General features: G+C 38.1%; 1 long non-coding RNA gene across 1 annotated transcript; it reads left to right on the top strand.

Annotated features, from left to right (window-relative positions):
* Nucleotides 1-6,690: 6,690 nt before the first annotated feature.
* On the top strand, nucleotides 6,691-18,421 carry LOC311424799. The gene is made up of 2 exons (XR_014686198.1): nucleotides 6,691-6,782; nucleotides 16,283-18,421. It is a non-coding gene; the product is annotated as an uncharacterized lncRNA (long non-coding RNA).
* Nucleotides 18,422-19,270: the final 849 nt, after the last annotated feature.

Genomic DNA, 19,270 nt, shown 5'->3' with positions numbered 1-19,270 from the left:
CTGTAAGCCACAAGAAACTGCCCACTAGGAATTGGGATAGCAATTTATTTTCCAAGTTATGATAGAGACCTTTTCCTCATTCAAAGTTAAGTTAAAGGAAAAAAGCAATTAGAAAGATATTATTTAAGCCTGAGTATACACCAGGCAGAGACAGTTCTTGCTGCCAGCAACAAGACTCTTGGGATCTATCAAATACCGTAAGTTGAATATAGATCTTTAAAATCTAGGACCAATTAAATATCCAGAAGGACTACAATTTAAAAGAGACTGGAAATTTCAATTAAGTATAAAAATTTAACAAAGGTTACCTATATTTAAAAGGATATAATTCATTGCTACTTCTGCTGAGGGATGGAGATGTTGAATGGCAGGTCTGTATGTTGGGCGGAGAAACCTGAATCCTAAATCTGACTGGTTCAGTGAAAGTCAGACGTATTACATCAGTGTAGATTGAAAAGAGTGTTACAACAAAACTAAATGTCATGTGGTTACTGTTCTGAGAGATAAACTGTTTTAGGGAAAAATACCCACACACGTACATGCACAAGACACTAGAAGCTTTAATGATTTTTTATCCAGTTTTATTAAGTTTTACAAACATTATGTTCTTCCTGGGATCATCCAGCATTAACATTAATGGGGAAGACTTGAGGCCATATCAAGTGACCAGAAGTGTGTGTGACACAGCTGGATCAGCTAAATCAGGCTGTGATCTTCATAATTTTCCTAGTAATTCCTTGCTTCTTTTTTTATCAAGATATATACCTACATAAACCCAGGGAAAATGCCTTGTATTTCTATGGTCACCTAGGCCATTGCTGGGTAAATACTGTAAGCCAAGGAATTCCAGGCAGTAGTTCCTATGTCTTAGGATGTTCCATCCTTGCCTTGGAGCAGGGGTTCTCCTTGGGATATCACTGAGCAGTCTTTAGGTGTGCAATGATTTCATGACAATTTCAGGAGATGTTAGCACCTTCCTTCTAAGATGGGCAAAGGTAATTTATCTTATCAGGAGCTATATATATATAAAAAATAAAATAAAATAAAATAAAATAAAATAAAATAAAATAAAATAAAATAAAATAAAATAAAATAAAATAAAATAAAATAAAATAAAAGGTGATGAGAATTTCAGTCTGGCTGATAAAACTGAAGTCTTGCACCTCTTGGGAAATGTTTTTGAGTCTGGCTCAGATTAACAGTGATCAAAATACATTTTTGTCCTTGGAAGGTAAGAGAGTGCTTTTGTCTCAGGCCTTCACTTGCTGACAAAGGTTAGTTTTTTGCATCTACAGATCTGACCTAAGGCTGCTGAAGTGCTCAAACAGGAGAATGTGGAAAGCAAGGAGGAATTATCTGCAGCTAAAAGACAAGCCTCCCAACACAGGTTAACGCTGTTTTGCTTTCAGCTGCTGCCTCTCATCTCATGTTGTCTGATCTAGCATCTGGCTGACAGTCAGAGACACCCTGCAAAATGAGCCACAACAAAGGCAGGAGACAGAGGGGAACTGCTTCCCTCTACATCAGTGTCTTACGTTTAGTGCCAAGGAGCAGAGGAAAGCATGGGTGTGAGGTCTGAAAGCTTTCTCCCTGCTAGGTGAGAGAGGAAGAGCCTGAAAGTGTGAGCCTTGTGAAAATTTCCAGTGTTTATTGGGGCCACAGAATAACAAAGGAAATTATGTATTGCGAAGGAAGGTACACCTCTCTGAGACAGAAGAAAGGCAGAAACATAATCCTGAATGAAGAATTTCCTTGGAAGGAAAGAGCCAAAAGAGATCGTATCCCTGCTTGGAAGATGAGACAAAAAGGAAAGACAAACCAGGAAAGAGTTGCTTAATTAGGGAGGAAAAAAATGATCGCAGTAGTAGAAATGATGTAGTTTGCACCATAATAGCAAGCACCAAATATAGATAGTGAATGAAACTCTTCAAGAGAGACAGTGGGACTCGGTGCTTGTTAACGGCTAATGCCAAGCAATATTCATTTACCCCCCCAGGTATTAGTGAATATTAATATTATGTCATTAGCAAGCTTTCAGTACTACTGGCAATATGTTGTGCCTTTTCTGGAGTGGAATAAAAGAACTCAGTTTCTAGCCCTACTAATTTTATATCTTTTATGAGCAACACATTTACTTTTAAAAATAAAATACAACATGTAAAAGTGGTAATTTACAGCTAAAGCAACTAATTTCTGGTGTTCTCATTAAGCCTATTTTATGCACCTGTCTTCTATTCACTCTTTTGAAATTGTAGACCACAAATAAGTGTACTGGGAGTGAGTAATTAGCCATAATTATTGTTTCTTTGTAATATTTTGGGATGTTGAGAAGATTTCTTACGTGAGGATGTCTTTTGTAAAGAGAGAAATATTTGTAGTGATTCTGAAGCTTATGACTTGAGCCTGCACATTGATAGCAGCCTGCAGTGAGGAGAGCAAGAATGAATTAAAGCAGGGTGCTTGTGACTGCAGGTTTCACCAAGGACAAATCCCAACATAATTTAATCACTGCTAGGCTTTAAATAATTTTCACAAAATATTTGCATTTTTATATCTGCTAAAGGCTTCAATAGTTGCAAGCTCTTTGATTTCCCAAATTTGCCATAATGGCGTGTAAGTTTAAATACACCTGTACGTATAATGATCTTCAACATTGCTGATCCTCTGTGTAATGAATTATATTTTTCACTGTTGTAAATAGACATGATGCAAGATTAATAAACTAAGCCAAAGAGTATTGATACGTGGCATTGATGTAAAGCAGGTTAGAGGGAAGCTAATTAACATGCTTGAGTGATTTACAATCTAATCCTATACAAAACATTGGAAAACAAACTTGTGAACACTGAAACAATGAATCTCAGCTGAAGTATTAAAAACCATGGTTCAAATTATGCCATGGTTTGTCCCCTCAGCACTCCTTAATATTACAATAGGTATGATTTTGCAGACTAAATATAAGCATTGGTATTTATTTTAAAGTTGGATTTAAAGTGAAATCTCTTCTTCTCACAGTTTTTTTCAAGAAATGACTGGATTTCTCCATCAATTTGCAAATCTAAACTATTCAATTCAAAAAGTAACTGCAACAGTGTGAAAAGCTATTTACAGGTCTGCAGCCATCTCTGGTTTCATCAATTTGTTTTTCAGTCTTTGCTGTTATTTCTTGTTTCTTATGGATCTCCTGGGACAGCTTCTTGCTTGAGGAGAGAATGTCAATAGCTCATTCGTCCTCCAGGATGTTTCCTTGCAACAATGAGAACACTCCCCAAATTTAATCTAGTTCTTTTGCCTCTTTTCTGTAAAATCATGGGAAAAAAAAAGTTATTTCAAGAAACATGAGCATCATCTGAATAAGGCTGCTGTGTAATAACTGTCTGGGTTTGCCTGGTTTGTACAAAGGGATATTAAAATAGACCATGACTTTCAAAAATCCATTAATGAAATTCAGAACTATTTTAGGCACTAAGTTCAGAGTAGCTCAGATGCTAGACAAAATTTATCTGCAAAAAGCTTTTTGCTTTGTTTTGGTTTTGAATTCAGTTACAAAATTCCTCAAACTTGTAATTAAACTTTATGTACCTGTAGGTTAGTCTGCTGGAATATTTATTTTGAGGAACTACTTTATATTTTCTTGGGGCTGTAAGATATCTCTTAGCATGTGCAATACGAGGGTGTGCTGTAATATTGGTGGTATTGTTGTAAAAAACAGAGATAAGGAAGTAAGAGCATCAATGCAAACAAGCATCTGTGTTCTAGATGGGCTATAGAGAGAAAAAAAAGCTGAATGAGATGGAGGACTTAAGTTTACTAAGATATAGTATATGGAAAACCACCTGTTCTTTGCAATTTATAAGAAAAGATTATTTCTTCTGTTTGGAGTATGTCTGCCAGGGGAAATTAGCTACAGAAGCAACTCTGAATTAACTCTCCACACAGATGCTGGGTTAATATCAATCAGAAAAGGGGCATTCTTCCTCCAGAACTGGAGTGTATACATAAGGGAAATAGTCTTGCAAAACTATTCTACATTAAATTAATTCCTGAATTTAATCCAGATTCATTTCTTTACAGCACTCTAAAACAAACAAACAAACAAAAAAACCCACAACATTCTTTCTGTTTTTCTGTGAAAGACTTCACCACTGTGGATCCTCTAAACCTGGGTAAGTCCTGTCAGAATAAAATTGCCCATGTACTGATTTAAACTTCTTCCTACTGAATTTACTACTTCAGTTATCTGGTTATCTTATGGATTTATAGTGCATCAAATGCTTGGAGCAACATACAACAGACATAAACTCCATGCTGAATCCATCTGAAAAAAAAAAAAAAAAAAAGTGAAAAGTATAAAATGATATTCCCTTATATAGAATAGATCTATAACTAGAAAAAAAATATTAAAATAATAGCTTTTGAAGTGCTAGTAATGTATAGCAGCTGAGACCATGGCTACCCTGTTCACATCTGTACATACCTGTAAAATCTGTGAAATTGTAGGACATTTTGTCTTCTGAGATCCTGACAGGTTCTTTTACTCTTTGCTGACATAAAATGGCTACTTGGTAGGGGTACCAGATTCTTCTGTTACTTACACGATTATTTTCTGGCATATTGTAGCCTAATCCAACTTTCCCTTCCCCTCCTCCTCAAACAAAAAGCCTCTAAAAACCTATGGGAAATCAGGTGAGAAACTGTATTACAGAAAATCAGTTCATATATATACAGACCGACAACCTTTTGACCTTTCTTGCCAGAATACACATGATAAGCGTAATTGCCAGCACTGTTATTTGTTCTCATTTTATTAAGTCTGTTTTTACAATAGGTGTTAGAGATAAGTACTCTGATGGCTATTTCTCCAGATGTCTGCTTTAAATGTACCATAAAACACGCAAGATGGTGTATCCATTAACACCATATAGTGAAGAAAATACCAGATTAACATTAAACACTGTGTTAAAGGGGAAAATGTTTCTAAATTACATTTTCTTGGGTTAGGCACAGCAACGTGAAATAATTAAAACTGAAACAATTTCAAGAGATTTCCTTCTGTACACATTTTAATTTAATTTTATTTTATTCCCCCTTCCCCCCCTCTTTTTTTTTTTTTTTTTTTTTTTTCTTTTTCCTTTTCTTTTTAATTCCAGGATGATTTTAGAGCCAGAATAGTCAAGTTGGGTGCTTCTGATGCTATGCAACAAAGTGCTTATGTTTGTGCTTCCAGAGCTAAGAAGGAAGCACAGCCATCCTGCCCTCCTCATGCCCTCATTATGCACAGACACTCTCTGCCATTGCACGTTAGCTTATTTTATATACAAGATAGATGCACAGCATCACAATGGGTAGGCAGAGTTGTTCAAAAATCAAGAGTCGTCTTCTGTGTTTTCACACTGAATTTATGCCTTTGAAAGTCTCTTATGTGCCCCAAACCTAGCTGTTGTACCTACACTTCAGGGAAACAACTTTGCCATTTAGCCCCTGGAAAGCCAACAGTTTTTAATTCTAAGAAACCACGATGCTTTTTATGAAGCACACTTTTCTTCCAAACATTATCTCTCATCTTCAGTTTCCCCAACAAAGCAGTGCACATTTTATATTTTCTGTCTACATCACTTTGTTGCCATCCCTGCCATCCAGGTTATGCCTTTCAGCTTTGCTGCTCTGCTCTGCCTTTTTCTATAACTCCTAAACAACAGTCTCAAGCTACTTATTCCTTTCCTTTTTTCTTTTTACCCCTTTCTTGGATCATTTCTCCTTTCCATCTCTCCCATCAAGTGTTTCCAACAACAACTGTGTCTGATTAGTCCCTGTGATTTCTTTTCCCAGTAACCTGTATAGAGAAAACATACTTTGACAGATACTTCAGGCAGATAATGAGGATTTTGGAGATGGGTGGTCATGTGGTGCTTGAAATCCCTGCTGTAATGAATAACAGCCTTTCCCCAACTGGATGTGTTCCATTTCACTTTGTTTAAATGTCTGTCTTTGCTTCACAGACTATAGAGTAGGATTGAGTTCCTCTGAAAGGTTTTCAATTAGCACTATGTTCCCAAACTATCAAAGAAAAATGTATCAGAAGGAGGGAAAAAAAAAAAAAAGCAAACAATTAACAATTATATTTCAAAAGCCTTAAACCACTTTGGTTGCTTAGCATAGCAAGAAACATCATTTGAATGGAGCCTAATGAACTAATTTTGACAGTCCTGTGCTTGTCAAGCATTTCCTTCTCTCTCTCTCTCTCTCTCTTTTTTTTTTTTTTAATCGATACAACACATTCCTTTTATTTCTAAGTAGTGAGCAGAAATAAGTGAAATGTTTTAATTGAAAACTGAGCTCATATATTCAGGATAAGAAAAAAAAACATAAAAAGAGAAACAGCAGAAAATGATCCCTTTGCCTCAGCAGATGATGAAAAGTTTTCTCCTCTTTTTACAACGGGACTTGATTCTGGTTCCTCAGTGTAACTATTATATCTGCTCACAATGTTACAGAAATTATTTTTCCCTCAACTTTGGATGTTTATCTTCTTTTTAATGCCAACTGCAGGGGGTGGGATGGCAGCTCTATAACTGCCATGCAAGGCTGGCCCCTGCATTTAAACTGCTGCATGCAATGGGAGCTCCTGGCACAAGAAGGGCAATGCCCAGAGACACTGGATGACTCACGACTGCCTGACAGCATCTGCAGCATCCATCCAATGGGAGCAGTAGCAGGAGTTGCTTCACTGAAAGGAAAGTCTCCAAGAGATTAAGTTCCTGGTTGCTACATGAAGATATTTGGTAAAAAGTTTTAATCTTCTGACTTGATAGATGTTTCCAGGTGGATTTTATTGCTTCTGACTGGGGATGTAAGCCAGAACGGAGCCCATGGGGCATTTTGCACCAGTGCTCTTCAGCAGGAATACAGACATCTGGTATTTGAAAGAGATGGAGATTATCTTTTTCCCTATATTCTGATGCTTTGTCCCAATACTGGGTCTGGGATGCTGGCTGAGGAAGTGCAGAGTGGTCATTGTCGTAGGCCTGAGAATCTTCCCTACAGACAAGAATTTGGGGAGATAATCTGAATTTGACACTGCTTCCTTCTCTCTTGACAGCTCATCAGCATAGCCATAATGTTTATTAGAGATTTTAAACACAGAGAAAAGCTATGGACTAAAATTTTGTTTAATGGATTTCATTGCTTTGATAAGCAGGGCTTATTTGTACTTGTGATAGCCTCAGCATCTCATGATACTCCAGTGTTTCCTTCTTGATTCAGTTGTTTAGGCAGGTAAGATCAGTGTCTTTTCTTCCTGAGCAGCTTTCTTGGATTCTGCTAATCTTTTCAGCAAACCTAGCTGATCAAAGAAAAAACAGCAAAACACCAAAATATCACAGATCACACCTGGGTCTGAGTTTGGGGGAAGGCAAGCAGGGGTGTGTAATCAGCTGACTCTTAAAATCAGTGTAACAAAGTTTTAATTCCTGTGCTTGCGTGCCTCAGCACCACAACAATTAGTGACCATTTGTCCCTTCAATGACACATGGCTGAGAGAGTAATGTGTCATTGGACATGCACCGAGAGAGCAGAGAAGCCACAGATGGCATGAGAGGAGTCTGAACACCCCAGAGCCCACCAATTTATGATAAAACACGAGAAGGTGAGCAGATTAAGGACAGGAAGCTAAAGGTAAAGAGGAACAGGAGGAAGGAAAAAGAAATAGAGAATGAAGGAATAGTTACAGTAAGACAAATAGCAGTTGGGTTAAATTATCATGCAACAAAGTAGGAACAAGAGACATGAAAGCAGCGTAGAGAGTGGATGGGAAATGACAGAAATCCCTCCATCCTCTGATGTGACTGCCAAGAACACCACTGTGCCTATTCTGACAGGAAAAGCTTCAGTTAAACATCCAGATTGCGTTGTAGGCTGGAGGAGGAAGGCCATTTCTTGCTGTAATTACCCACTTAAGACAGAAGGAAAATTTGTGCAGGATTTTGGGGGATGACACCATTCTGTGCTACAGCATCTATTTTAAATAGTCTTTTCAAGTGGTGCAGCATTTTACCTGCTCACAGGAATACAAAAATACAGTCTGAAAAGTTAGATATTTGGTGCATTCAAAAATTAGAGGGGCAAATTACTTCATTCAAAGTGATGAATATAATGCACTCCACTTATAGGAATAGTGTTTAAATAGACATGTCTTCAGAATAATGAAATCGGTTTATTAAAATAAAGTTACCTGCTGTCCATTTTTTTTTGCTGGTGATAAGAGTTTTTAAGGATTTGCTGGTCTTTTTATGTGTTTTTTTATTTGTGACTAGTACTTCTCACAAAATTCCTGTACTGTGCAAATGCAATTAAGATAAGCATTTGGAAACAGGTATGTTCCCTCTTCTGGATAGAAAACAGTACCAGGGACCAATGTCAGTGAATAAATATAGAACACAGGCCAGTCTTTGAATTTCCTAATACATAAATGAATAAATCTTTTCTACATAAACCACTTCTATAGAAGAAAGATTTCACAGTGTCATTGGACACTGTGGGCAGCAGTAATAGCTACCTCTTTTCTCTCTGTCTTGATGCCTCAACATCTGATAGATTTACTCTGACTTTCAACAATAAGCTTCTTTCAAATAAATATCACTTTCTCTGGGTATGAATGGATGTCGAGCAAACACAGACACAAAGTAAAAAACAAAACTCAAAACCAAACAGTAGTTGCACATTTCAGAAATGTTGTAAGCATGTTTTAAAAGTATGTGATGGCATAAATATTTTGTTGTCGTTTCATAGTATTGAAAGTTTCTAGCGGGAACCTGGTAAGCTTTGAAGTACTGTCTCTAGACACAACTTTATTATTGAAGCAATTTACTACTGTTCAACAAGAAATTCATCTATGAAATCCTCTGCTGTTAGTTCCCCAGACCAATAAGCAGCAGCTGGACCTTCTGTGGGCCTTCCTCATGCTGGAGAATACACCTGCTTTCACCTAGCCAGGGAGGCAGCATTAATACTCTGCAGCAGCCAGGAACACACGTATGAGCTACCAATTAGGAAGCCTTTCAAAGTGTGGCTTTGCAGCCCATCTGTGATCTGCAGACCTCAGCTTGGGAACCATTATTCTCCACTAATGGCACCTGGGGAGCAGGAGGGTTGGAAAACTGTGGGGTTTGGGAGAACAGAGTCTATTAAATGCTATGGCAACAGGTAGCAAAACAGCATTCTCCCTTTCTCCCTTACTAATTAGTAGCTGTTAGCATCTGGAGTTGACTGTCTGTTGGTGGATGTAATTTGCTACACTCCGTCTTGTGACGGTGCAAGAAAGCTGAAGGATGATGCAAGGAGCAGTCAAGCTGAGAGGCAAAAGAAATATTAGGAATGAGCTTCCATATAGTTATTTTGCAATACCATGTTTGAAATAACATCATGCTCCTGGAGGCCTAAGAAAAATGTGCCTTATGTAGTAATATTTTCTATCCTTTCTAAATTGTTTGCTTACATTCTCTTGGCAGAAAATAGTCTAATGCTGATCTTTTCACATGTTCAGAATTTCCAGAATATAAAATTTTCAAATGATAGGAAACTTCCCATAGTAGGTCTGATGAAAATCTTTCTCCTTATCTACTGGTGATCCAAACCTACTGGAAAGAAGAGGTTTCCAAGTAATCTCTGTCCTGACAGGATGCTGGTAGAGAGCCAGGGAAGGAGCCACAAGCAGAGGATTGCCCTTTTCCATGGCAAAAAGCAGGTTCACCTGTCCAGAGGTGCAAAAGTGGAGTCTTTCCTCTTAATGGAGATAAACATTTCAACACCACTGTCTCTCTGTTAAGTATCATTCATTCTGGCCCATGTTTGGTGTTGTCTGGAAACAGAGGAGGAAATATCTTTGAAGGCCCAGATGCAGTGTATTTGCAGAAGTTTCATTTCCAGAGGAAAAAAAAATATATATATATATATATATATATTTATTCTTATATATATAATAATTTCAGGCTTAATTATTGCAGGGTCATGAATGCTTGGTGTGTCTGAAAGCAAGAGTGCAATCGGATCTCTTTGTTCAGTTGAACTAATATTTTATGCTTGGTTTTATTAATCTTCATTTGGTGCTCAATTACTGCCAAGCTCAACTGTGTTTCCTCACTGAGAGGCTGGAGAAGAAAAAGGAGGTGGCACTCAGAAGAGTGGAAGGAAGGACCTCACAGCTGAAACTGTGCCCAGGACCTAATTCAGTGGTTCAGGGGTTCTATACAAAATTAAATGGTGTGGTTCATATTCATTAGTTAAGTACTGGGGTGTACCAGGTACCATCTTGACATTACTACAAAGAGAGGACTACTTGTTGGAAAGTGCTGCTGATCCAAATTGCTTTCAGCTTTCTTCCCACTTCAGTAGCCTAGAGATACAGTACAAATTAGAATTATATTCCTTCACAAAATCTGTGCATTTTATATGACTCTGATCTGCACAAATTTATTCATAGATTCATTTTGGTTGTACAAAGTTCCAGGTACATATATATGCATTTTCAGATTGTAGGCTCATATCCTGGCTTCTAATGATATATGTGAAAATGCAACACTCCAATCAATTCATTGTCATCTGTAGACAGATGACTCAGATGACTTCTATTGGTTTAGTAAGCACAATTCTGATTAGTTGTTTACTTATACTCTCTGTGGGTTTTGAGTTTGGATGAACAACATAGCAGCTCTGCAGGAACTTGGATATTCTGAGAAACTGTAAGAAAAATTGAATTTATTTTAAAATCAAAATTTACAGAATATTTCTTAGGTAAACAATATGGCTTAATAGAAGTAGGGCATTTCCATTTTTAGCTACGTAAATAGAAGCTGCAAAGTTCAAATATTATCAGCTTTGCAGAAATGAATTTTAATTTCCCCCAGTGTTTTTAATTTGTGTATCAGCTTGACCTTGAAGGCCTGCCAGACAGATAAAACTATCTTCTGAAAATGCAAAAGAAATGATAAAAGCAATGGGAGTTAGGTGATGATGTGTATTTGAAAATCCCGCTAGATACCCATCTGCATTTTAGGCACTTAAAATAAGAATCTACTTCAAATTTGCAAAGCAATCAGTTTCTCATTTGGCCTTTGTGATGGCAGATTTAAAGATCTGCAGGTGCGCTAATAAGAAATCAGCAGGATCAGAAGCAACACAAATAGCTGTGTTGTATGAAAGACCTGAAACCATAAACTGGGATAGGCTACAGGAATAACTCCAAGAAAAAGTCTCTGGAGTCTCTGGTGAAGCTTGAGGAGAAGCTCTTGATTCTGATTTTTTTTTTTTAAGACCACAGAGAAATATTTGATTTGTGTTTTATTATTATTATTAATATTTATTTTATTTATTTATTTATTTTTGCTGTTATCATTACTGTTTGCTTCATATGTTTTACAGTAGATAATATGATAATTTTTTCCCAAGACCAAATGGATGGCAGTGGATTAAACCACATATTATAAAGCAACACTGAAGTACTTTCTTTTTCTTTAAATTATGCAGTTGAGAGGAAAGCCTTGAGATTCAGGCATTGTCTGTGAGACATGAAGATTATAGAGGGGAGAAAAAAACTGTACAAACCATACCAAAATAGTTTTAATGACTACACTTATTTGTAGTGTTGAGATGGAGAATGGGAGAGAAAGTGCAAATGAAATAAATGTGAAAGAACACAAAATAATCCAAATGTTTACCCTTATCTCCAAGTCCTGCCTGCAGTTTCTTTACATAAAAAGCATATTTCTGCAGTACCATTTTTTTAACACATACATGATACCTATGTTAAATGTAGACTAGTACTTTACAGAACTAAGGTAGATATTCCAAACTGCAGGGTTTTTCTGGCTGTGATTATGGAAATACATCTGTACTGGATTTTTGGCTCTGTGGCCCTAGCTTGGTCTAGTTTTTTAGCCTGCAAGAATAATGACAGTCATTTTATAGGAATGAGTTTGTAAATCAGTTACTTTGACAGGTCAACATTTTCCCCTAGCATTCTTTGAGAGCATCTGAAAGAGCTGAGCCTGGAGGACAGTACTTCATTCTTTCCCTAAGAGTGCCTCTGGCATCTTGTTTGTTTTAATTTGTGCATTTTAAGGTAGTTTTTCTATGCTTCTAGTTGCTGTCACTTTGTAGTACTTTTTAAAATATATGTAGAAAGCAATTATCTCTTGCCCAGAATGACAGACAAGCTTGAGAAGCAGTTTTGGATTTCTACCATTAATATATTCTGCCCCCCCCCCTTTTTTTTCTTTTTTTTTAAATCCTATTTGAAAGAAACCAAATTAGTAAAAAAAACCCAACAAGTAAAAGATCTCAGAATCTGGCATCTGTTTACATTACCTGTGGAACAATTAAAAGGATTTTCTAGGAGATATTGTTTTATCAATGTTCAAAGTGTTAGTCATGTCAGACAAAGAAAGAAAGACAGAGCCAAGGTGGAGAAAATTGGATAAGTACACAACTATAAATGACAAGCTTTTTTTTATTATTACTATTTTTATTTTTTCCTTTTATTTTTTTTTTTTTTTGTGAGAGAGAAATTTAAATTATTTTCTGCTTTTTTTTTTTTTTTTTTTTTTTTTTTGAGGAAAACATGCAGAATTTTAGACAGGTTTTTCAAGATGTTTTTGTTTGTTGTATCTACAAAATAATTAACATACAGAGTTATCCTACTTTCTGATTTATCTTGTATATTAATTTATAGATAGAAATGAATTCCACTTGTTTCCTTTAATTTAACCAGAAAAGCACAGCGATCTATGCACTATGGGTTGAATATATCATAAGCTTCTTAAAGAGGAGCACAAATATAAGCAGAATATAAGATTAAATAGTCTGGTAGTGAGACTGCCACATTTATAATCGCTTTTGATTGCCACACCATTTTGATATGTTCTGTACCACAGTTGCAGGTAGGCAAGCAATATCATGGTGAGCTGTAATGCACTACTGCACAAGAAATTTTAATAAAGTATTGTAGTTGTTACTCAATATATTCATTGAGAACCAGAAAAAGCAGATATAGTATATATAGATATAGTATAGATATCTGTATATATCTGTAGCAAGGTGCAGTCAATATGGAAAGTTAAATTCTCCCTTTCTGGGGAATTTAACTGTGCAGTCTTACACTGTAGGGACATTTTTTCCCCCATCCATTTACATATATTACTTTATTTTAAACAAAAGTGAGAAAGTGAGAGAATTGTCATTGCTTGATAGTATAATATGGGTCCTCTGGCCTTGATTCAGGACAGTTGTAAGGAATAGTTTAGCTGTCCTGAGTAACAAAGCACTGAAAATACCATTAGTTCATGCTTCATCTGTACTGTGAGAGGAGTTTGCAGCCTCCCATTCTGCAAACTGCACACGAAGCAGAGAAAGAATTGAGAAGCAATGATGGCTGGAGAAGGATGGAGGAGACAAGGAGCACTAGACAGGATGAATCAGTCTTGTGTGCACAACCCCAAGAGAAGCTGCTGGAGACTTTTTTTGGCCAAATGGAAGCAGAGGTTGCTCCTGATGTCTTCCGAAGAGCATCTCTCCAGGGGAGTAGTACACAGCCTGAGCTCCTGCATGAGAGGCCTCCTGTGCTCCAGACCTAGAGATGCCCAGCACCAACCACTACATCAAAGGTGGACGCAGCTGAATTGGACTCACTGCAGTCCCAGTGAGCCAGGAGTGCTTAGACCACAGCTAAACTACTGGGGCCTTCCTGAGGGGTAATGCTGAATTATTTCAGATGCACTTCAAATGGACCTGAAGTGGAGATTTATTTCTTTTGACACGTGATAGTTTCAAATACATTAGGAAGCCTTTGCTTCAGCACTCAGGTAACTTAAAATGGAGTTACTGGTAGCTTTTTGGTACCCTCAGGTATGTCGTAGTTCTTTGGGACATTGCTTTTTGATGTGTGATCACAAAGGCAACCTTTGAGATTGCTTTTGATTAGTGCAGCACATCGAAGACAACCATTCATATTCTTCTTGCGTACCCTGCAGTGCCTCCAGGCACCTCATTTGTATCCATGCTGCAAGGCATGTGGGCTGCCAACAAGTCTGATGTCTGTCCCAGAAGCACTTACATCACAGCTAGAAAGGACCTTCCGTTTGTCCTGTCCACAAGTGGTCTGCAGCATGCTCACCTGTGAGGCTCTCATGTACCTCGAAGGAATGGCTGAAATGCTGAATGATGTTGTCAGCATCCACACTGACCTACCTGCACTGATGCAGATGAGCAGGCTGAGGCTTGCAAGACAAAGGTGATTGGATGACGTGAAGCAGCACAATCCAAAAATCTCGTAGCAAGGTTTGAATATACCATAGCCATAAAGTCAAGTGATTATCTGATTTCAGGGATTTTTCAGCTGGTATCAGCTGTATCTTGCATGCTTGAACACCCTTTAATGGGACCAAGTCACTCCTCCAGACAGGGTGATGGGCACTGAGATGTTTATTGCAGAATGAAAAATGAAGCCAGATGGCTTCTGGTTCAGGAGAGACATTACTTTCATTTCTGGTTCCCATCAAGGTCCGGAACTGGACATATATTCTCTCTGCAAGGTAGCCACATAGGACAATTAAGACACAACATTTTGGCGTCAGTACATCAGTTATGACCAGCATTATATCAGAGGTCTGCAAGCCTCTATGCCATCTGGCCTGTTCTCTTCAAAGTTTTTGTCTTTGTTATAGTATTGGCAGCCAACCCAACCAGGAAATAGTCATTGAAGTCTGAGCTTAAATTTCTTGCCAGCAGACCGCTGCTTGCTTAGGCTTGAAAGACATAATGAAAGGTTTCTACTTTGCTGCTGAGCAGCATAGGTGCAATGAGGGGAAATAATTTTGTGTTTTAACATCAAGTGAGAGAGAGGACATCCCTTTCTAGCTACAGCTCCCTTGGTTCGTGACTGGGAAGATTCATGCAGCCCTCAGTCAAGAGGAGTTCAGCAGTCAGAAAAGGACAAGTCAAGTGGACAAGAAGGCCACTTCTTGTGGAGGTAAAAACAAAGGTAAAAACTTCAAGCGGAGGTAAAAATATACTGATAATGTAGACTGAAAGAAAACCCAGGCTCTTGCTATACCAAGGATATATATTTATGCTAAATGGGCTATAATAAACCTCAGACCCATGACACAGGTTTCTATTTTGGCTATTTATTTGCCTGAGCTGAAATTCTCTTACAGCGTTTACTTTAAAGTGAAGGTGCATTCAAATTAGAAGGCACGCTGAATTATAAAGTAACACCCCCCCAGTCCCAGTGACAGGGTTAGAGTTTACAGGTTGGTAAACAATGTAAATAGAAGTAGCTTGGTTTATAACAGAAAACCATTCTCACTTCGTCAAGAAAAAGCACACTTTAATGTGTGCATGCAGTGAGAGACCTACATTGTTATCTTGTGAATTGTCTCAGGGACTACTTTCACAATTCTTCAACCTGCACCTGGACAAAGTGTGTCGAATGGCTTCACAGAAGGGTTGGGGGTTGACTCAATTCTGCTTAGATTTAGCCAAAGATACAAGCATTCTCAGAATGGATTTTTAAAGATATTTTTCCAATTTTAACTTTTATCAGTTATTTAAATACTATTATTTGATTTGAAGCAAATTCACTGTGCAAAAATCAAGTCTTTTGTATAATGGCATGAATATTATTTTAGTTGCAAAACTAGATTATGTTTTAAAGATCTTCACAAGCTACTGAGACTCAAAATGTAAAACCTGTGTGTAAACAGAAGGGAAAGAAAACTTCAAGGGCAAATAAAACTGGTCTCAGAGCAAACTTTTCAGAAAAAACCTGCTTAAGTAAGAGAACAGTATAGCTGTCTATAAAAATAAATAAATAAATAAATAAAATGTTTTATAGAATATGTTTTTCAACTGAGGATGTCTTAATTGGAAAATATTCTTCTGAAGAGAATCCTTTTTGGCTTCTAGGTTGATAGTCAGTTCCATACTGTGCCTTTTTGTAGAAAGAGGGTTTCTATTAGTGGAGATAATTAATAGTATTTTGATCAAAGTAAATTGAAAAGAAAAATAAAGTACTTCATATTATGTCTTTCTTGCTTGATGCCTGCATTTCTCAGATTTAGAAGCCAGAAAAAAAGATTCTTCACAAAAGTCCCCTCTGATATTTTCTTTCTTGACTCTAACCTTACTGGTCAAGCCTCTTCCTTACCCTTGGAATCCCACCAACTAAAGTTAATAATTTAACTTTCTCCTGTACATCTAGTATTTTTTTATTTTTATTTTTTTTCCATAGGGCAAAGAGGCCCAGGACAGCTATTTGATCTCCAAGGATGGAGTGCACCCTCAGCAAGTTTTTGGATGACAACAAAAGTGGAGAAAGAAGATGATTGGAGTGTGGGGCTGCCACTCAGAGGCATGGACAGACTGGAGAAATGGACTGAGGGGAACCTCATGAAGTTTAGAATAGATAAGTGCAACCGGAAATGAGTTAGCTCTCCTTAGAGTAAATAACTGGAATAGATGATCTCCAGAAATTCCCCAACCTTAATGGTTCTCTGATTCTATGATTTTATGATTCTTGCTCTGCAAGTGGCTAAATGAGAGGAGACACAGATGAAAAAGCAGATTTGAGTAGCTATTCAAATCCAGTCCATTATGTTGTCTGAATTAGAGGGAGAAGAGGATTGTAGAGAAGTAATACATTTTACTAGATCAACTGGTATAGCTGGAAGAGAAAAACAGATATATCTTTTATTAAATTTGAAAGACAAGTGATGCTCTTCAAAGCTGAATATGAGTAGAGAACAATTGCTCTGAATTTTATGTTTATATTTAGCAGTGAAAAAAAGGCAGTAGGTACTTTCAGAGCAAAGAAGGATCTTAGGCTAGAAAACAAGCATTTGTAGGATAGAAAGAGCACCTTGAAACAAAGACTGTCTCACACATTTTACCATTAGCACCCAAAACTTTGCCTTCAATAACAAACACATTCCTCAAGCATTGTCACAGCTGGGAAAACAATATACCCCCACAATATGCTGTAGGAGTCACCATGAAAAAGAGATTATAAATTTTCTGGACTGAAAACCTAGAATCCCAATTGATTTCTACCACAGCTTTATTAATCACTTTCTGTACAAACCCTAATTTCCTAGTCACAGCCCGCAACATAAGAAATGGATAGAATACACCCAGAACCAAGACCAGCACACCTACCACTGTGATCATCTAATCACCAAAATTAATCATTTAAAACAAAACAGGGCTGAGGTATGCACTTAGACCCTGAAGCATAGGGTGTATTAGCTTTGAGGAAAATCTTACAACTATGCAATTACCCTCACAGCTAATAAAACGAGATCAATGTAAGGGAATTCCTTTGCTAAAATAGATCCCACCTTTAAAAAAAAACACTACGATACCAAATACAAACTCCCTTCCATTTAAAGCATCACAACAGTTGTGTGCAACTAATTGGCTAACACTGCAACCTTGAAATACTGAAATATCCTCCATAGGGAAGGAAAGTTAGAATCCTTCCTTGGAAAACAATTTCCCATAACTTTCCCTCCCCCAGTCTCACTAAGTTCATTGCCAAAAGTAAGTTTCCTGGAGATCAACATGCACCACTTGTTCAGTCCATTGTTCAGGAAGACTGGGAATTTTGGCAGGAGGCCCACTTGGCTAAGCAAGAAGCTTCTTAATGAACTAAAATGCCAAGCACATAACAAGTGGAAACAAGGGCAGTCAACAAAGGAGAAGTATAAAAGTATTGCTCAGACATGTAGGGACAAAACCAGAAAGACCAAAGCCCAGTTGGAGCTAAAACTGGAGAAGAAACATAAAAGGTAACAAGATGTGATTTTACAAGCATGACAGAAGTAAAAGGAAGCTCAGATAAAATGCACTTCTATTTCTGAATGGGAGAGAACCTAGTGGTGGAAAAGCCTGAAGCACTCAATGACTTTTTGTCTCAGAGAAAACCTGCTCTCAGATCTCTGCACACACTGGTGCAATTTGGGAATGAGAACAACTCTGTGGGGAAACAACAGTTTGGGACTATATAGGGAAGGTGGGTGGATGTATTGCAGTCCATGGGGCTAGATGGGGCTCCTCAGCAGGTGCTGAAAGAAGGTGCTGATATGCTTCTGAGGCCACTGTCAATTGTGAAAAATCATAGCATTTGAGGGCTTGCTGATAACTGAGAAAAGGCTGATGTTACACACAATTTTATTGGATTTACAGAGCTGTAGGCTGGTTAGCCCCACTTCAGTACTTTGAAAACTAACAGAGCACATCTATTTCTAAACTCATGAAGGACAGGTTGTGACCTGGAACAATCAACAGATTTAATGAAGTAAATCATATTTGTAGAAGTGCAGGGTAACTGAGTACTGGGCTCCATTAAAAGATCACAGCCAGCAGATTGAGACAGGGTGGTGGTTATTTCCCTCTATTTGTGTGGTGGTTTTACTTGGGTGGGCAGCCAAGCTTCACCACAACTGCTCTCTCACTCCCCCTTCTAAACAGGCAAGGGGAGAAAATATGATGCAAAGGGCTCCAGGGTTGAGACAAGGACGGGGAGATCGCTCAACAGGTATTGTCATGGGCAAAACAGACTCAGCATAGGGAGACAGTAAGATTTATTGCCTATTACTAACAAGCTAGAGAAATGAGATACAAAGAAAAGAAACCAAAAGCGCCTTCCCCCTATCCACCCTCTTCCACCTCCTCCTCCCAAGTGGCACAGGGGAATGGGGGAATGAGGGTTGTGGTCAGTCTATAGTGCTTCTTCACTGCCGCTCCTTCTCAGTCACTCTTGTCCCCTGTGCCATGGGATCCCTCCCATGAGATGCAGTCCTTGCTGAACTGATCCTGTGTGGGCTGCCCACAGGCAGCAGCTCTTCAAGAACTGCTCCAGATATGGGTCTGTACCATGTGTCATGGTTCCGCTCAAGTGGGCAGCCGAGCTCCACCACAGCCACTCTCTCACTCCCTCTCCTCAAAGAGGAACGGGGAGAAAATACGATGAAAAGGGCTCAAAGTTTTAGATGAGGACAAGCAGATCACGCGGTAATTATTGTAACGGGCAAAACAGACTCAACATAGGGAGATAATAAGATTCATTACTTATTACTAACAAGCTAGGGAAGTGAGAAACAAAGGAAAGAAACCAAAAGCACCTTCCCCTCCATCCACCCTCTTCCACCTCTTCCCCCTGAGCGGTGCAGGGGAACGGGGGAATGGGGGTTATGGTCAGTCTACAGCGCTTCTCTGCTGC

Source organism: Aythya ferina (genome assembly GCF_964211825.1).
Source record: "Aythya ferina genome assembly, chromosome: 1".
Classification (NCBI taxonomy): domain Eukaryota; kingdom Metazoa; phylum Chordata; class Aves; order Anseriformes; family Anatidae; genus Aythya; species Aythya ferina.
The sequence above is the reverse complement of the archived record's forward strand: the minus strand, read 5'-3'. Positions and strand labels throughout refer to the sequence as shown.